The 18,777-nt window shown below is 43.6% G+C and overlaps 1 long non-coding RNA gene across 3 annotated transcripts in view; it reads right to left on the minus strand.

Annotated features, from left to right (window-relative positions):
* Window positions 1–18,777, minus strand: part of LOC308221017 — a 27,892-nt gene continuing 9,115 nt past the window's right edge. Inside the window, exons 1-8 of one of the 3 annotated variants that reach the window (XR_013956859.1) lie at window positions 8,259–10,655; window positions 7,904–7,982; window positions 6,860–7,130; window positions 5,015–5,183; window positions 4,671–4,716; window positions 3,091–4,578; window positions 1,202–2,526; window positions 1–135 (exon numbers count right to left, since the gene is read on the minus strand). This is a non-coding gene — a long non-coding RNA (uncharacterized lncRNA). Of the gene's footprint in view, window positions 2,527–3,090; window positions 4,579–4,670; window positions 4,717–5,014; window positions 5,184–6,859; window positions 7,131–7,903; window positions 7,983–8,258; window positions 10,656–18,777 lie in introns of those variants that run through there. The other 2 variants (XR_013956860.1, XR_013956861.1) reach the window with 2 other exon arrangements.

Consider the following 18,777-nt stretch of genomic DNA (forward strand, 5'->3'; position numbering starts at 1 on the left):
CTGCTGCGTATCCTCTGAATGCACTCTTTGGTAAATAAGTCTCCTCCATTCCACTGACCATCTTCATCCCTGCATTTGAGAAGTCAGCTTCCAGCCTTTGCCTCAGATCTGCTGCCTAGCCCAAAAATAGCTGTCCTTAAAGTTGGGGAAAAGAGAGAGAGAAAGAAATCTTTAACTCCCAGCTGGTGAATATTGTTGACAAGGTCCTAATGTTGACAAGGTCCAAATAATCACATTCCCCATGCTCAGTTATATTTATTTGCTACCCGTGCAACAGATGAGTCTTACATAGTCAGACACATATAAGAAACCTCTGGAGAAACAGTTCCAAGGACTGCCTCAAAATGAAATCATCTCCTCCTTCCCAGCTCCCACAAGCTGATCTGTCTCTGACGAGTCCCAGATCACAGACTGAGGTGTCTAGAAACAGGAATTCCCGCCAACTTGTATTTGCCCTGGGATGATGAGACAGATAACATTTTTCCCAACCTTCTCTCAAATATATCCTGTAAGGGAGCTGCCCCACACTGCAGCCAGCTAAGCCCTTGGAAGAGTGGGAATGTCTTCTCCAGACACTCTAATAGTACAATTTCAATGTTCAGTAAGAGTCAAAGTGGTACAGGGGTTAAGGGTTGAAACTTTTCTCTTGGGAGAAGAAAAATGAAGAGCAAACCAAAGAGTGGCTGTATTCCACTGTTTAAACGAAAGGTTGGCCCAGACCTCATGTTTGGGTGCAGTTCTGTCCCTTTGCCCGAAATAATACATTAGAGCATGAAAAGGTTCAGAGAATGGCAACAGTGGTCAAGCACCACCACCACCCACCCCAAACAAACAAAAACCTCAAACCACACAACAACAAAAACACAACACAAAGTACATAAACGTTCTTCACATCAGGACTGGCATGCAGAAAGTTTCCAGGGATTGATGTTTGCCCCTCTCTGCTAATGCAACTAGGAGGTGCAGTGAAGCCACAGAAAGGAACCACACACAGTACAAAGCAAAGGTCCTTTGCACAACAGGCAGTGGATGGTTGGAGCTCCTTCCCCCAGGATGTGATGCAATCCCAAAAGTTTATACAGGTTCATGGGGAGACTAGGAAAGTTCCTAGAAATCAGCCAAAAGTGGCTGTAAACAGAGACACCTTATCCAGCTCATGGTATTCCTGAATTGGCTAGAGGAAGCATCACTGCATACATACCTTGCTTCTCCTCAGGCATCCACTTCTTGCTGGGGAAGAGGATGCTGAGCGAGGTGAATCCTCAGTCCACATAGGTGTCACCATTCTTACATTCCTGTCAGTACCAAAGAAAATGGCTAAACTTGAACTGGTTTTAACAATTCTGGTCTAAAAGGCATTTAACTTGCTTAGAAAGACTAAGTTTATGAAGCGACCTACAAGAAGTTTGGCATGCAGATTGCAAAGCAAAGCCAACTGTCATCATCTTAACTTACCCAAGGAAAATCCAAACAAATTAACACACACCCACTATACATATATGTGGGGACAGAGTCTTAATGCAACTAATGGACAGGCTTCTCCTTGGGATTTGTCCTCAGCCCCAGTAAAGCCTGGGAAGAAGCAGCCAGGCTCTGCAGCGTGGTTTAATATTTTCATGAAGTGAGATTCAGACTGTTTTGCAACCTGCATGCCAAATTCTGCTCTCTGCAGTATCATGTAATCCTGAAGGGTTTCAGCTGGGTTGTCTCCTTGCTTAAAAACAAAACAAAAGAAAATCCACAGAGATTTCAAACTGTATAAGAAATGCTTCCCACAGTAAAGCCTTCTTTTGGGCTTGTTGAAGGTGGTGTCTGATTCCAAGGGTTGGACCTGAGCAAACACTAGAGTGTCTTCTCATTGCCTGTAACACCACAAGTGAGAAATAAAGTGATGCAGAGAGCTGTGCCCTGCCAGCTCCCAAACCAACCTGAGGTCTCAGATGTGGCATGGGAAGAAGAGCCTTATGAGTTTAGGATGTGTATACAACATTGATCTCTGAAAGTACAGTAATCCCCACTATCCCTCCCCTGCAAATTTCAGTCAGACAAAACTCTCCTTCATGCTTGAGTTAGAATTTAGCTACATTAAAGACCATGAATCTCAGTTCTTGTTGTTTGAATAAGGAGAAACACTGCTGATATGCTGGCAGGGCAAGTTTGCCTGCCCTGCCTGCTCCTTTGTCACAGGAACCAGCTGTAGAGCCAAGACGTTTCTCTCAGATCGTTCTCTGTAATTACCTAGACTATCTTTTGTTTACCTTGGTGCAAACACCGGTACATGCAGAGCATGGAGTGTGTACCTCTTTTACCCGCACTGGCAAAAACACAGAATGCAGATAGAGAGATTAAAAGGAAAGCTTTTTCAGCATTCTGTCTGAGCTGTTCTGGAAACCCCAGGAATTTGGAAGCAAGGATGTGCACAGGCAGATCTGGAGTGCTTCAAGCAGCTGCTGTCTTTGCCAGCTCATCTTCTTCCAGCTTCTTTCTTCCAGAAGCCAAGAGGGAGAATGCAACATCATCAGCCCCCTTTAAAAAAGGAATGATGAAATGAAGTACAACGTGGTTATGTCACTGCAGAGCAGCTCCTCAACAAGCACAGCTCTTGAAAGCCAGCCCTGCAAATGGGGGACTAAGGGATTCAGTTTCTGCCATGCTGGGGTTGAGATTTCTGGCTTGGGTAAGGAGGGATCCTTCCCTCTTTAAAGCTGTGAGCTGCTGCATCATTTTGAGTCATTTCATCCTGTCAGCAGTGCCTAGATTAGCCATGCTGCAAACAGTCATTTGCAGATCTGTTCTACCTCCAGTTCCCCAGGTGATCACAGAGCCCCTGGTTTTGGTTTGGGGTGGCACACTTTACAATCCCCAATACCTGCCCAGTAGAAGTTTGGCCTAGTGGAAGTGCTCAAGACTTGCATCCTGATGGCCTCACAGAAGCAACTCCACCATTTATTAACCATCTAAAGATTGCCTGGGGATCTCTGGGACCTCTCCAGCTGTGATGTAAGGTGAGGAGAAAGGGTAACAGGGAGTACTTTTTGCTCAGCATTTGCCTGGCCCGCTCCAGCCTGCTGGTGCCATCAGCTCTCTCACCTCTGAATTTAGCTGCTGCGGTGCTGGTCAATCCTTGTATTAGCCGTGCCTGGACACAAGAGGTGTGGGCTTCTTCTTGGTTCTCACTTGCCTAGGCTGTACTTGGTGAGATAAAACTGCTGTGCTTATACTTCCTCACAGAGATGCTGTAATGGGGCTGACACTAACACAGACCAAGAAGGCATAGCTCGACTTCAATCAGACTGTGACATTGAAAACCAAAAATGCAATTAGCAAAACAGCAAGACTTCAGCCCTTCTTTTCAACCCTTTCACACAAGGACAGACTAGGACATAGCCTCTGCTGTACTGCTGCAAGGTTTGACTCTTCCAGTCTCTGCCCATGTTTCCTTCATTTGCTCAGTGTAGTTCCCATGGTCTCATCACTTGCCCATTTTCCCTTCTATATGACTACTGGGCTTTTCCCCTCTCCATTCTCTGTTCCTGGACTTGCTCCTGCACCGGCAAAACCACCAACCAGGCTAGCGCAGATCCAAAGCAGCAAGCTGTCAGTATTCAAATGAACTCCAAAGCAGATAAAAGCAGTTTGCCTGCTCTAACTGCACAGACAATGAAAGGCTGTTTTTCCACATAGCACTTAATTACAAGAGTCACTGACAACGTGAACAATCCAGCAGAAAAACATGATTCATCTTACAACACTAACTTCACTGTTTTTTCACCCTTTCCTAAGTAAACCCCAGTTTGGAGACTTCACTGCTGGAGTAAAGAAGTCTTCGAGCATACAACTAGGACAAAGCCCAGTAACTTCGAAGTAACTCCTCAAGCTCTCAAAATGAAGCGTTTTGTTTACAGGTGTCAAATTCCCAAGGCAAAATATCTGTCTCACTTACAATTTTATTTCCTGAACTGTAATTCAGCTACTGAAAACAGAGCTGATGATACACATGGGAATTAAAGTCTTCAAAAAAATTGTTTTCCTGCTCCTTTTCCAAGAGAACACCCTATCCTAAGGTTATCAGATTGTTTTTTGTCCCATGGTGAGGAAAAAAACCTGTCTGAAGACCAAGCTCGAAGGAACCATACTTGGTTTCCAACATTGCATCTAAGACAACTCTTCAAAGTTTTTTGAGGGAGTACATCCAACACCACTATTTTCCTTTGACACAGGTAATCCTATGTGACTGCAAATAAATATTTACTTTTCCCTCTTTAAAAGAGAGATACCTTACACAGAAATATTTTTCTTTTCTTAAACTTATGCTCCAAAGTTGACACTACCTTGTGAGCCCAGGACTTGAGCTCCTTGCTGTTTCTGGCACAACAAGCAGTTGGACCATTCCTGACATAAGCATAAACTCCTTTCCTGATCCTCCCTACTGGGAGACTCTTGGACAATCTTACTTTCTCCTCAAGTTACTTTGACAATAGCTCTCCTTTGTTTTAGGCCAAATGGGGATGGGTTTTAGAGTCTGACCATCTGTAGGAAAAATAATGTTTTTATGTTGCTCTGGTCACCAAGTAGATTCTGAAAGAGATGTACATTAGAATTAAATCATACTTTCAACAGAAATAAAAGCCTCTCCATGACACACGCATCAAATATTTGTAACCACCCACCTCCAATGCCACTTTACAACGACTTGGGGCTTGCTGCAAAAATATCCTGAGGGAGAGGACAAAAAAAGAGTTATCAGCAGGAATTCTGTTAATTGTCACTGAAAGCCTTTCACTAGATCATTTCCTGTCCTCTGAATCCAGCTGGAAGAGTTCGCTGGCAGAAAGGCGGACACACAATCTCACAGCCCAGCCACCCGCTGCCAGACAAACGGAGGAAACTGCGTCCTATCATAAATCTGTCAGTCATGCACCAAATGGGTATCAGGAGGGTTGGGTTTTCTTTCCCCCCCAATTACCACTTGGCAGACACACAAAGGCAGAGTTTGGAGATAAACTATTTGTACCATGGGCTTTTTTCAGTGGCCCAGTCCCACAAATTCAACTTCTCACAGAGCTGATGCCAGAGCAGTGAAAGAGGTTGGTCCATCGAGGAGGGGATCAGAGGGAACTCTGGAAAGCTGCCCATAGTCCTGGTCTGCTGCTGGTCCGCAGGGTGAGCTTAAAAGGTTTCTCCTTAAGAAATGAAAAATTAAAAAAAACAAAACCCAACCCAAAAAACCAAAACCCATAGAACCATAAATGCAAACAAAACCACGCAGACCAATAACACCACCCTTCCTCTGAGGTGCTTGCAGTGGATGAACTAAAGGTCAATGGTACTAGAAGTATGAAGTTAATTTATTTAACGCAAGCTGATCATTGTTGTTTTGACGTGTCCAGGCACATTCAAGAAGTAGGTAGAAACAAAATAAACAAAGAAAACGTGTGTGATTTTCAGTAACAGAACAATCACACCCAGACTCCTTTCTCCATGCAGCTGGTCCTGCAAAAAAGTCAACAGTTGCCCAGTGGCCTTGTGCTTGACTACAGATAAACAGAGGTACAGCCACAAAGTCAGCCAGCCCTGGTGAAGTCTACGTGACGAACCAGGGGTCAGAAGGGAAATGGAGACACCAAGAGGTAAGTGGTAGGAGCTACAAAGGAATTTGGGGAAACACATCCAGCATGTGGGCTGGATTGCGGGCCAGGGGTGGACAGCAAGGTGTGAGCAAAGCCTCTGAGCGTGGAAGGAGTCATTTAGGCAAAGGCTTTGGATGCTGGAGGTTGTCAGGCAGTGTCTGGGTGGCTGCCAAACAACAGGCATCCAGAAGAAAACAAAAATCACTGAAATGCTTTGCTGGTTCCTGCCAGGGGCAACTCGGGCAAAGGCAAACACTGGCAGCCAAGCAGGATTGAACCTTGGCTCCCGGTCCAGAGCCCAGCCAGGAGGTTGGTACCCTTGCCCTGCTTTCAAAAGGAAACAACAGCAAAACCTGTTACTATGGCAACTTTGAGCAGTGACTGGTGCAGGAACAAATATTATGTGTGCAAATAAAAGCATCCAGACACAACAGCCTGAAAGTAAAAATAAAGAAATTAAAGCAAATAGCCAGGCTAATATCTGCAAAAATAAGAGACTAAAGTATGAGACCCATGGCTAGGTCTTTACATAAATAGTTTTGTTTCCAGAAGCTCTGAAAGACAGCAAGAAACAACTTGAACTTCTCAAAAACTTAGATACTTTATCTAATGCCTCATCAGAGCATCAAAACCTATTGCTGAGATCTGGCTTTGAAAATGCAGCCCCACAAAATTGGGCTGCTATCTTTTCATAAGAACAGTTACTAAGCTCAGCTAAAGGCTTTTTTGCATTATTTCATGCACAATTTCACTTCAGGCAAGATACATTCATACAAACTGAATTAGTTTGGTTTTCTCCCATCCCCCCAGGTTCAACACAATTTATAGTCTGGCTGATTTTTATTGTGCTGTACCTTAGTATTTGAATAAGAGCATAAAGTAGACATGGGTCATAGTATGCTTCTTGGCCTCATCCTACATTCAAAGAACATTAAAAATCTCTGCCAACTAAAGGATACAAGCTTGTGCTTCTGTTTAGAGGAGATCCCTTATTGGAGACCTAAGAATGTGTCAGAGGAGCTGTGCAAGACTGGGTGCATTGACAGACCTGTAAGGAATGTTCATGCACAGTCCTTTCCCCCAGTATCCTTGACTCCAGGCCCCTACTTACCTTAATGTTAAATTCACTCAAAACTTCAAGAGCTGCCCCCTCCCCTCTTCTTATAATACCCTGATAAGCCCCAATAAAGACCTTTGAACACTTCAACAGGAGCCATGCACATACTCACCAGGGTCTTGGAGCGAGTCTCAACCCCCGCTAAAAGTCTGACAAATTGTTTTTCTTTGATTTCTGGCATATTAAATATTTAGGGATTATATTCAATCCCCTGTCAGAAGTCCTGGCTTCATCACTGAGAAGTTGTATGATTCTTCAAAGACATGGAAGCAGACTTACGGCTGTCTCTCTGTAGAGACCTCAATAACTTCACAGTCATCGGTTTCATACACAAGACAACACTTTTCCTGAGCTGTGGTTTTCTGAGCAACACTTGATTTCACCTGCAAAAGAGAGCAAATGGCATAAACTGAAAAGATTGAGGCAGAAACTAAACCTCACAGGTAACTATGGGCCAACCCAATTGAAAGAAGCTGTCAACACTGTAATCAAATCACTGCTCCTACTGTAACTATCATAAGCTCTCCTTTATTTTAAGTAGAAAAATATTTTAAAAGTGATATTGCACATTTCCCCCCCTTCTTTTGCTGCTGCTTTGAAACAGAGGCAGCTTAGAGTGTGTTGAGGATTTTTATTCTGTCAAGTGTCCTTAGAAACAGCAGGAACAGTTTACCCAGATGGCCCTGTCGAAAAGAGAAAACAGGTACTTCCAGGAACTAACCATCCACCTTGGCATCGTGAGGAAATGAAGCTTGTGTAGCCTGCCTGTCCCCTCTGAAAACCTGATCCTCTCCCCAGCCAAAGATGCCTGGCTCCATTTGTTAGCAAGTTTAGAGCATTTGGGATGGGAGGGATCTTAAAGACGCCTTGAAAATCATGTTCTTTAAAGGGGTTTTTTGAAAACTAGAATTCAGGCAAAGGACAGAAATACAAAAGTGTGCTCCCACTGAGGGAAGGGAAGCCAAAACCAGCCCCATGCAGCTTCTCAATGCCCTTCCCCGTAGACAGTGTGGCAGAAGACGAAACTGAGATCTTTGCGACAGATGGAAGGGGAACAACAGGAAAACCTGAAGGAAACCAGACTCCGCTAGCTACGCTGCTCAGGCAGCAACTGGTTTAGTTACTTGCCCAAGTAAAACAAACAAAGGAAAAATACCTGAAAGGAAAAATTGGTAAGAGGGAATCTGGCTGTAAATTTGCTTCCGATCCTCCATCAGTCAACAGCCTCTCAGTTTCTGCAATACAAGAAAGGTGCAGGGATTTCAGATGTGTTGTGGTTTAACCCCAGCTGATAACTGCACCATGCAGCCCTTCACTCACTCTCCCCCTTCTTCCCCCCCTGGGCAGGATGAGGAGGAGAATAGAAAGAATGGAAATCCCACAGGTTGAGATAAGAACAGTCCAATAACTAAAGTACGGTACAATACAACTATTACTACTACTGCTACCAACAGTAAGGGAAATAACAAGGGCAGAGAATATAAAATTAAAAGGTGGTGGTTTTTTCTTACTAGTTGGTGGAAATATTGCTGTTATCTTGTTGACCATGTCTGTGAGGATCTGATGACATCCATCTTGCCATTTTATTCCCAAAAATTGAATCTCCTGTGCAGGTCCCTTGACCTTACCCTGGTTTACGGCAAAACCAGCTTTCAGCAGGATTTGGATTATTTTCCTCCCTTTCTCAAAGATTTCTTCCGCTGTATCACCCCACACAATAATGTCATCAATGTATTGCAGGTGTTCTGGAGCTTGCCCCTGTTCCAGTGCATTCTGGATCAGTCCATGGCAGATGGTAGGGCTGTGTTTCCACCCCTGGGGCAGTCGGTTCCAAGTGTACTGGATGCCCCTCCAACTGTGGCCTGCATTCTGCTGCCAAAGGGATTGAGAAAAACGCATTATCAATTGTGGCATCCCACTTGGCTGCCTTTGACTCCCATTCAGGTTGAAGTTCTAGCACATCTGGCATGGCAGCACTCAATGGTGGTGTGACTCCATTCAGGCCACGATAGTCTACTGTTAGTCTCTGTTAGACTTTCACACTGGCCATATTGGGCTGTTAAAGGGTGAGCGGGTCCTGCTGGTCACTTCTTGGTTCTCTAGGCTATGGATCAGCCTATGGGTGGGAATCACAGAGTCTTGGTTGGTGCAATATTGCCGCCGGTGCACTGTTGTGGTCATGATTGGCACTTGTTGTTCTTCAACCTTCAGTAACCCCACAACAGAAGGATCCTGTGAGAGATCAGGTAAGGTGGACAGCTGCCCAACTCCCTCTGTCTCCAAAGCAGCAATACCAAAAGCCAATTGGTACCTTTTTTTGGGGTCATTGAAGTACGCTTTCCCGAGGTAGTCTATGCCAAGGATGCATGGAGCCTCTGGACCAGCCACAATGGGATGCTTTTGCCACTCCTTCCCAGTTAGGCTGATTTCAGCCACCAGTACAGTCAGTTGTTGGGATCCCTTCCCATCACTCCAAAATTCAGGTAGGTTTTCCATTCCACTTTCTCACGCCTTCTCCATGATCCCACAGGTAAAACCATAGCATGCCCCCATGGCACGTACCTTCTATATCTTCCCCCTCAAGCAACAGGATGCTTACTGTTAATAGCTGAGATGCAGGTCTGCCATAATTGCTCATAATCAGGAGATTATGAACCCAGTGGTTCCTCAGACTCCACACAGCTGCCTTCCATCTCTGATGCTTTCTCACAATACAGCAGGACCCATCAGTAAACAAGGCATATTGCTTCTCACTTTGTAGTAGTTTATTATACAGTGGGATTTCTTCAGCACACATCACCTCCTTCTCTGGTGATGCACACCCACCCACCCACACACAGAGATATCATTCTCTTAATCTATGCACCATCCCTATGAAAGTTCATTGAGTTGATTCAGTCCATGACTTGGGGCTCCATCTGTCATAACAGTCTTTCTGGGCAGGAAAGATGGAAGGTGTGTAGTGTTGAATTGTTGCATGCTGAAGCTCGTTCCAATTCCATCACTGCTGCACTTGTCCAGTTTTATCAAAGTTCATTCTTCATTACAGTGGTGATCAAAAAAGAGTCAGGCTACCTTACAAGTGACTCCCCCACAGTTTCTATACTGGGCATGACGTGCTGTGGTACGGAATATGCCTTTGGGTAGTTTGGGTCAGGTGTCCTGTCTCTTCTGCCTCACAGCTTCTTGTGACCCTCCTCACTGGCAGAGCATGAAGAGACTGAAAAATCCTTGATCAGGGTAAGCATTACTTAGCAACAACTAAAACATCGGTGTGTTACCATCACTGTTCCTAGACTGAAGCCAAAACACAGCACTGCACCAGCTACTGGGAAGAAAAACAACTGTTACAGCTGAAACCAGGACAGTATCCATGCCTTATTCCATGCCATTTACATGATGCTCAGGTTCCACATTTTCCAATATACACACACACACTGACAGATGTCATTCCTTAGCCCATGGACCATGCCTTTAATGTTTGTTGAGTTCATTCAGTCCATGATGTTGGGCTTCGTTTGTCATAACAGTCCTTCAGGGCAGGAAAGGTGGTGTTGGACTGGTGCCTGCCAACATCACTGCTGAGCTCGTCTGGTTTCTCGATGTTCAGTTTTTTTTTTCTGGTTTCTCGAGGTTCAGTCGATGGTGATCTGAGGTCAGTACTGGGAGATTCCCACTGCTGCTGCTGGCTTTCCATGACTTTATTCTCTGCTGATGATCATGACAGCACATAGTTTCTTTTCAAAGTCCAGAGTGGCAGAGATGGGCATCTAGCTGCCATAGAAGCCTTATATAGCAGTCAACAGCATGTAATTGAGTTCATCGGCTATTTTCCACCAAAATCAAATCCCCTTGAGGTACACACCAGACTTCCCCATCTTCCTGCATTACCCATCAAGTACACTCAGGCCCCTGAGCAAAAGCAATCCCAAGAGTTGGTTTGCCTTTACCTGAAGCACAAATAACCCTGTATTAGGGGTAATAAGGCTGTGCTTCCCAGCAGATTTTTTATGTGCACCACAGGAAATTTATCCCTTTCTACAGTATGTAAAAGTTCTGACTGGTCTGAGCCAGTGAGGTTGGCAGGTCCTCTAGAGTTGAATAACCACGTGGCTTTAGACTGACTGATACCCGGCCCAACCCAAGCAGTGATCTGTCCCTTCTGGGTGACTCCCCCCAGTTTACATACTGGGCATGATGTGCTGTGATATGGAATACCCCTTTGGTTAATTTGGGTCAGGTGTCCTGTGTCTGCTTCCTCCCAGCTTCCCTTGCTCCCCCTCATTGGCAGAGCATAAGACTGAAAAGTCCTTGATCAGGGTAAGTGCTGCTCAGCAACAACTAAAACATCGGTGTGTTATCAGCATTGTTCTCAGACTAAATCCAAAACACAGCACTGCACCAGCTACTATGAAGAAAATTAACTCTATTCCAGGAGAAACCAGGACAAGCTGTTATCTGTTCTTTAAAGAGAGCTTTAGGATTCACTTTAAACAACAAACAGGGGTGAAGGAGGACAAACAGACCCACTGCCCTATTTTAAACACCTTTGAAACTACCTAAGGATGACCAAGGTCCACTGCACACCCTAAACCCAGAAAGCATCTCATGCACCAGGAAACACTCCCATCTCCTCTACACCTTTCTCATTACTTTCAGGGGGGCTGAATTAACTCTCCTTATGAGAACAACCCACATCTGATCACAAGGAAACACATTTTTCCCTTCTTTGCAGCAAATCAGGTAAGAACCATCTAATATAAAGACAAAGCAATGACAACAGCATCTGCATTAGTGATGGGGCAGCACTGGATTTAACAGTGTGCTTTAAGCCAAATTCAGGGCTGGTGCCAGGGAAGGAAGCTCTGTCCCAACTGTCACATCAGCTAAGAGCAAGGCTAAACCGAGCCCACTGAGCGAGACAAAAACCATGATGAGGTTATTACAGCAACTTGCTTGAAAAGTCTGCTGTGGGAAGCCAGCAACGCCAGCTGAATGCAAAAGCTGAACCCAGGAGCAGCCACAAGCACACTAAACAAGGTTCTGTCAGCATGTCTATTATAAACCTCGTGCTCCTTGTTTGGTACATAACCCACCCCCTTCTAAAAGAGAGAAAAAAATCACATGGGGCTGGAACTTGGCACACTGGCCTCCCTCCTGCCCCAGTGTTTGTACAAACCTCGGCTCTGCTCTGCCTCCTCCACTTGACCGAAGAAAGGGCAGAGAGCAGGGAAAAGAAGTACATTGCCAAGAGATCTCAGTCAGTAGCTCTGTTTCCCACAAAGGACAGCTGATTGGATTTCTGAAATCCCTTTTGAAGTGAAAGCCCATGTTTTTATTAACAGCTGGAGAGAGGTGCAGGCAGTTCTAAAGATTTGTGGGTCTCACAATGAATTTAACAAAAGGTGTAAAGCTAAAAGCTGCCTTATGGGCAGCTCTACCACTGTCTCCTGTCTCCCTTCCTGTAATGCACAGTATCAAAACCAAAACCTTCCTACAACAGTTGATCTTTATTCCAAACAATCTAGTGACCTTTTCCTTAATAAATAGCTAATCACTTTGAAAAGCCCCACATTTAATATAATTTCAAGTTTCATCAAAAAACAATCTTTCATTAAAAACCAGAAACTTTTAACCTGGTTCACTTCTTTTCAAAGTTGTTGAATTGGAAAACAAAACCATGGCACTTTAGAAAATGAAATCACTGAAGTAAATTCTTAGTTTTTAACTCTCCATATGGGGAAAAAATAATCTAAGATTAAATAGTGAGGGCTTGTCTGAGCAAGAAAGTTTTATCTGCTAGATATGCAGTTGTAACTATATAAGTGCCCAAGTCCTTTTACTACCACCTCTTTTCAGTTCAGTTTAAACAGTTTGCAATGTCAAAAGATAGGCTTTAAAAAAGAAAAGAAAACCATAATTTGAAAAAAGCACTTGTAGCAAAATGGGAGTGTTCACATGGGTAATTAAAACCAAATTTAACCCTGGTCTAAATTCATACCTTGGCTTTCATGTTTAAACTTTCCCACGTCGACAATTTCTCAGAGGAAACATGAGGGCTTGGGAGAGAAATGAAGTGGGAAGTGAAAATACTTTCCCAATACAAAGCAGAATGAGAACTAGAAGCAAGTAAAGACAAGGTTTAAGAAGCAGCTTTCTCAGATGTTGTTTCTTTGTCCTTTCTATTGTTTTGCCTACTCATTTTAAAATCGGGGAAGAAAGAAAACCTATGATTTTTAGAGAGAAAACTCAAAGATATGCACCAGCATGTTAAAAATTCCTGAAATTATGGATATTTTTTTATTTTTGAAGGAAGAAAAGGCATGAAAAGAAACCCACTCTTTCTGACGCTTATCACAGATACCTTGACTTTCTCCATAATTTGCAATCAGCTACACTAGACGTCTGCCAACACCTCTGTGATGACACTAGACTTTCTCCGTACCAAAAATAATGTGTGCATCTCCTTTAAACACAGCCCTACCTCTGGACAGAGGGGTGAGCTGTTAGAAATGACCATATTTATGAAGACTCCTGTAAAATTAACACATTGTGGACATCAGTGTGCCTCGCGCCCTGAGACTTTCTATCCCTGAGTAGAAAGGTGTGTTACCATGATGACACTAGTTTTGGCTGGCCTGTCACCCAGGAGTGACATTGGTTTAGACACACAAGAAAATACAGGCTCCTTTCTTCCATCATATGCATTTATGCCCTTCACAACATCTAGTTACCAGGTTCCTGTTCTCTAGAAAGCGACAATATGTTTATTGCAACAGTCCAAATAAAAACATTTTGCACATTTTGCCTAAGACCTAAGTCACAGACAGCCAATTTGTAGGCAGATCTCTGCATGTTACTAGGCAACTCCAACACAAGAGGCTTTTCCTGGAATATAATGGAAGTCAAAGGCAAAAAGTGAAAATCTCCTGTACTGAACAATTTAGCAGAAAACATGCTCCCACCAGCCTTCCTGTTACGTCAATGCAAATTGTTCTGTGACTGCCCACAAGTTACCAAGGTGTGCACTCCACGGCTGATAGCACTGCCAGCTTCACACACTAAAAAAAAGGATCCAGCCTCCTAAGAGAACCCAAAATATTATTTCTAAGTCACCCTCTGCATTTTCTGGGGACACTGGGAAAAATATCAGGATTTCCTCTGCAGCAGAGAAGGCTTGAATTCAACACATCTTAAAAGGGAGTTAGAATTGCCAAGCAATTACTGGATTCCAGCTGCTAGGGCTTTAACGGATACAAAAACCAACCTCATAAAAGTATTAGCCTTGCGGTGAAGGCTGTAAAACTAAACCATTCTAGTAAACTTTGGATGTTGCTTGAGAGCCTAAACTCCTCCAAGTGGCCTTGCTAAACATTACACAGGGACGTATGGGATATCTGCTCCCCCTTTCCTCTAAACAGGAGTGACAAGAGAGCACCTTAGGCAGGGGCAGCATAAGAAAACAAGTCAGTGATGATTTCTATTTTATAAGTTCGTGTTTCCTCCCCCTTGTTTGCTCATGAAGTCTGTCTTGGGAAAAAAAGGTAAAATTGAAAAAAGCAGGTAGTGTTGTGTTCTCTGGTGTGCACATAAGGATTTAGGGGTGGGGGGTTTCCAGTTTCAGAATCGTACCTGTGTAAACATAGTACAAACTTGTAGGAAAAAGATCGTCCAAAGCTAGAAATGAAGCAAAATAAGCCATTTTTGTCTTTACAAGTACTTACAGGTGCCCCAAAAAAGTCCTGTTTGATTCAAGTGAGCTTTCAATGACACTTACCCACCTTTATCTATGTACCTGGTTCAGCTGAGCCTGGTCATGAAGTTACATGAGAATGAAATTTTTCCATAAAACTTTTGATATTTCTTGGTTCTGCCTGGGAAATAAATACTGTAAGCCAGGAGTCCTTGTTTCTGGATAAGTTACATTTGTTCACAAGATTGCCTGCATTTAGCCATAGAATGGCACTTCAGATGGTTTCTGTTTTTACCAAAAGCCATTTACCCAATAGACTGCTACATGCCCCTGTTGCAATCCACCCAGAAAAAATTATTTATGAGCTCAGTAACTGTACTAGGGTGAGAATTACAGAAAGTCTCTGGGTAAGTTTTAAAAATCTAATTATTTTAAGCTTCTCTAGCATGTTCACATGAACTTTTAGTAAGTTTATATCCAGAGAACCAAGACAGCAGGCAATGTTTTCTGCTATCTGCTTCACCTGACACTACAGAGCAAATACATGATATTTGCTGCTGTCAAAGCCAGTAGGTCAGAAGTTACCAAGAAGGGAAACATTCACTGTCATTTCCCCACCTGAAATACAGGTGGGTCTGTGGGCTTTGGATCTCTGAATTGGGGCAGATGTTGCACTTCTGGAGGTGGTTTTGACTACTTTCAGCTCACAGCAAACAAGGGATCTGAGAGCATTCCCATCATTTTAGAGCACGCTGATGATTCATACATGGTTACATGGCAATATTTACTAAGCTCTCAGGAGGCAAATTCATTAGGTGAGATTAGTCAACTGTCAAGCACCCATTCCCTTGCATAAGAATTATATGCTCTAAACAAAAGTTCTCATCTCCAAATTGAACTTCCGCCCCACCACCTACTTGCTCTTTTCATAGTTTCATAATCAGTGAATGAGGACATGCCATTATGATTTTAGAGATTGCAGAAGAAAGGAACACAGGAGACATGAACAATGGAGAATGGAGATTTGTGTTTAGCAACTTTTCTCAGCATAGATCAGCATAAAGAAACATAACACAACTTCTGGTTTATTCAGAGCCAACCACAGTTGCAATGGAACCAGACTTGGCTGGATACAGATTTATCTCTGTCCAAAAGCATCCAACAACCTCAAGCACATTCACTTTGCTCTGTACACCTCTCTGTAGGGCAGTTGGTTTTCTGCCTTTTTTTCAGAGTATACTCCCAGCAGGATGTACTGCAGGCTCTAGTAAACCACTGTGTTTCAGGAGATATCACACAATTTTTGTCTTTATCTACACGAATACTTAGGAACAATGATTTGTATTACCATTTCTTGCTCTATCCAGAGCATGCTCCACTCATCACTAAAATAGAAAGGATCTGAACAATTGAGCATGACAGAAAGGCGTGCAGCTACTACAGAGCACACTGCAAACACATCTGCAAACAGAAGGAAGAAAATGCTTGTTAAAACCCAGCAGAGCAAGACCTCATTCCAAGATACATGGCTGCTGAGTCTGCAGAGCCAATGCAAAGAGGGCTGTGGTTTTCAAGACATCTTTCTCTAAAAGCTGTAACAAGAAAGGAGTATCCACTGCACTGCTACTGTAGTCATTTGGGTCCAAAAGATTCTTCATGCTTCTCCAGCTGTATCAATTGGTTTAGTAAACATCTTTGCTGCTGCCTACAATTATTTTCTTCTTGTGTGCTTTTACATAAAGCTATCTTTAGCAGGACAGACCAAGCATATTGTATATCCTTCTTATTTAAAAACTGGAAGCCACTCAGGTTTGAAAGCCCCACACCTGCAGGAACTATTTTATTACTTAGTGCTTTTACCTTCTCTTGAATAAGAAACCTCAAATGTAGCAAGTCAAAAGTCCAGCCCTTCATCCTACATAGCAAAGGCTATTGACTCTGAGCCTGTCTTTACCTTCACAATTTGTTTGCCACGTGCCACACGCCACACTCACCTTTCCCTTTGCTACCACTATAGCACAAAAACCCGGGGGAGCAAGTTACTGCGCTGTTTATCTATCTCTCCTCTAAGCCATATGTTGAAGGCCCCCCTGATGAGGCCCTAGTGTAGCATTTCATCTCCTAGAGATCAAGTGCGCTTTTCTCATGACAGAGATGGGAGCAACATGAGTCTGAAGGAAACTGGGTTAAAAAGCATCATGAATTGGTTTTGTGCTACATGGTGTTTTCTCATGAAAAACCTTCAGCTGGATGGAGCAGCAATGGTAAGTACCAAGGCTTTTTAAAAGCCTATAACCCTTCCCATTTGTCACTGTGGCCTGAGCAGTCAAACCAGCAGGGCTGTAACAAATGCAGTGTGAAGCTTTGCCACGTATTCTGCTTCCCCATGAGATGAAGTTGACTGATCTGAAGTGTGTGTGCATATGGCTTTGGGCTTTTTTTTCCTCTCCCCTATAGCTCTGAAGCAAAATGAAGTAGCAGCACCCAGATGCCAGCAGCCCCGTAAGCCCACTGTGTAAAGGATGGATGCCTGCAAGGACCCAGTGGGCATCCTCAACAAGTTTCCTGCCTTGGGGTCCCCTTTGCTCCTGGGAACACAAGTCTTACTCACGCTCACTCTTCTCTTTGCACTGGTATCTGTCTATGTAAACACATCTGCTGTGGTTGCTAAGGGATCAAATAACAGACATGAAGAAACAAAGAGCCTGCAAGGAATCCCAGATGCAACCATCCTTACGGGAAAAATATTCTATTACCCAGTGCCAGTATATGCCTTTCAGGGAATGATAACTCAGTACAAGGTAATGTTATTAAATACAATTCTTGGTATAATCCTCCAGCAAATTGGCATTCATTTTATGTTCAAAATGAACTCATTGAAAAATCTCCTTCTAGAAGTCTTGTGTATCAGAAATAAGTAGAACCAATTGCAAAACCTCACCATCATTCACTGTCAACATAGCAGTTATCTACCAAGCAAACAAACAAAAGCCCCACAGAACATATTTTTTCTACCTGCAGCCCAAAGAATGCAGGGCATTAGAAATGAACAGTGTTGCCACTACATTAAAAACACAAGCACTTCACGAAAATCAAGGCACTGTGTGATTCTTAAATGGATCATTTGCGGCTGTTCCTGGACCTCTGTATGATCAGAACTTGCAATATGTGAAACTTCAGCACCACCATTTCCTACCTCTAACTCTGTTTATCTGCCATTCTCTTATGGAGCAGGTCACTTTAGCCAGTGGTGCAGACTTGCCAAAATGGTTGGACTTCGACTCCAATACAAACGTGCTGCAAGGGCTGCCGATGGCAGGAGAGAGTGGAGTATACCTGCTGAGCATAGCTGCATCTGCAGGGACACATGCTCAGAAAACACCAAGGGCTGCTGGAAATTTCACCATCCACGTTAAGGACAGCACCTTATTTCTGGACACAGAGGGGAGCTTGAACCAAATGTCAAACAGCTTCCAGTGAGTATTGCTAGCTTCCAACAGCTTTTGCCCTATCAGTGTGTGCAGAAAATAGATTTAAAAAGAGATATGTGCTCTCTAACTGACACAGGGTGGTTTTTTCCTATCACAGAAACATGACACTGGGAAAAAAACCAAAACAAAACCCACCAAGAACTACTGAATGAGTACATGTTGACTCTAAAAGCAGGAGGCTTTGTCACCCCAGAGCTGTAGTGCACAGCAAGCATAGGCATGAAGACTGCAAGCCTAGCAGTGCCAGGGCACTGATTTTCCAGGTGCACAACCTCCCTGCCCCAGATAGGAACTGGAGCTCTTGTGTCAGCAGGGAGAGAGGCAGGCTCTGAATTGCTTCCACAAGGCACTATTTCCACTGATGGTACTTTTTAATGTAAGTACCTCCATCTGATGTCTAACAGACTGGGAATATTTCTTCAGTGAATTACTTCCGAGTCCAGATAATGAGGATAGTGTTCGGTAAATTCATACCATGCTGCTGTGTTCTATGCAACCAAACTTAGTGCTCACTGAAGCTAATGAAATAGGAAACATTCATATCCAGTAGGAGGAAGTTTTGGCCTAAGGTAAAATGTTGAGTGATGCACTTGCCTAAGAGGACAGACTAAATCCAAATAGGTATCTTCACAAAAACAGGAGGGCAGATAAACAACTCTTAACCAACACAATTTTGGATTTTCAATATCAGGTGTGGGAAGCAAGTTCCGATCACTTCTGCTGAAATCATTGTCTCTACTGGAGCAGAAACACTGAAAGCACAGGAACGCCTCTACATCGTGTGCACGATGGCTGAGTATCTCCACCTGGATTCCTCCCTACTGACCCTGTTGCAATACGCAGAGT

The sequence above is a fragment of the Psittacula echo genome (assembly GCF_963264785.1).
Source record: "Psittacula echo genome assembly, chromosome: 1".
NCBI lineage: Eukaryota > Metazoa > Chordata > Aves > Psittaciformes > Psittacidae > Psittacula > Psittacula echo.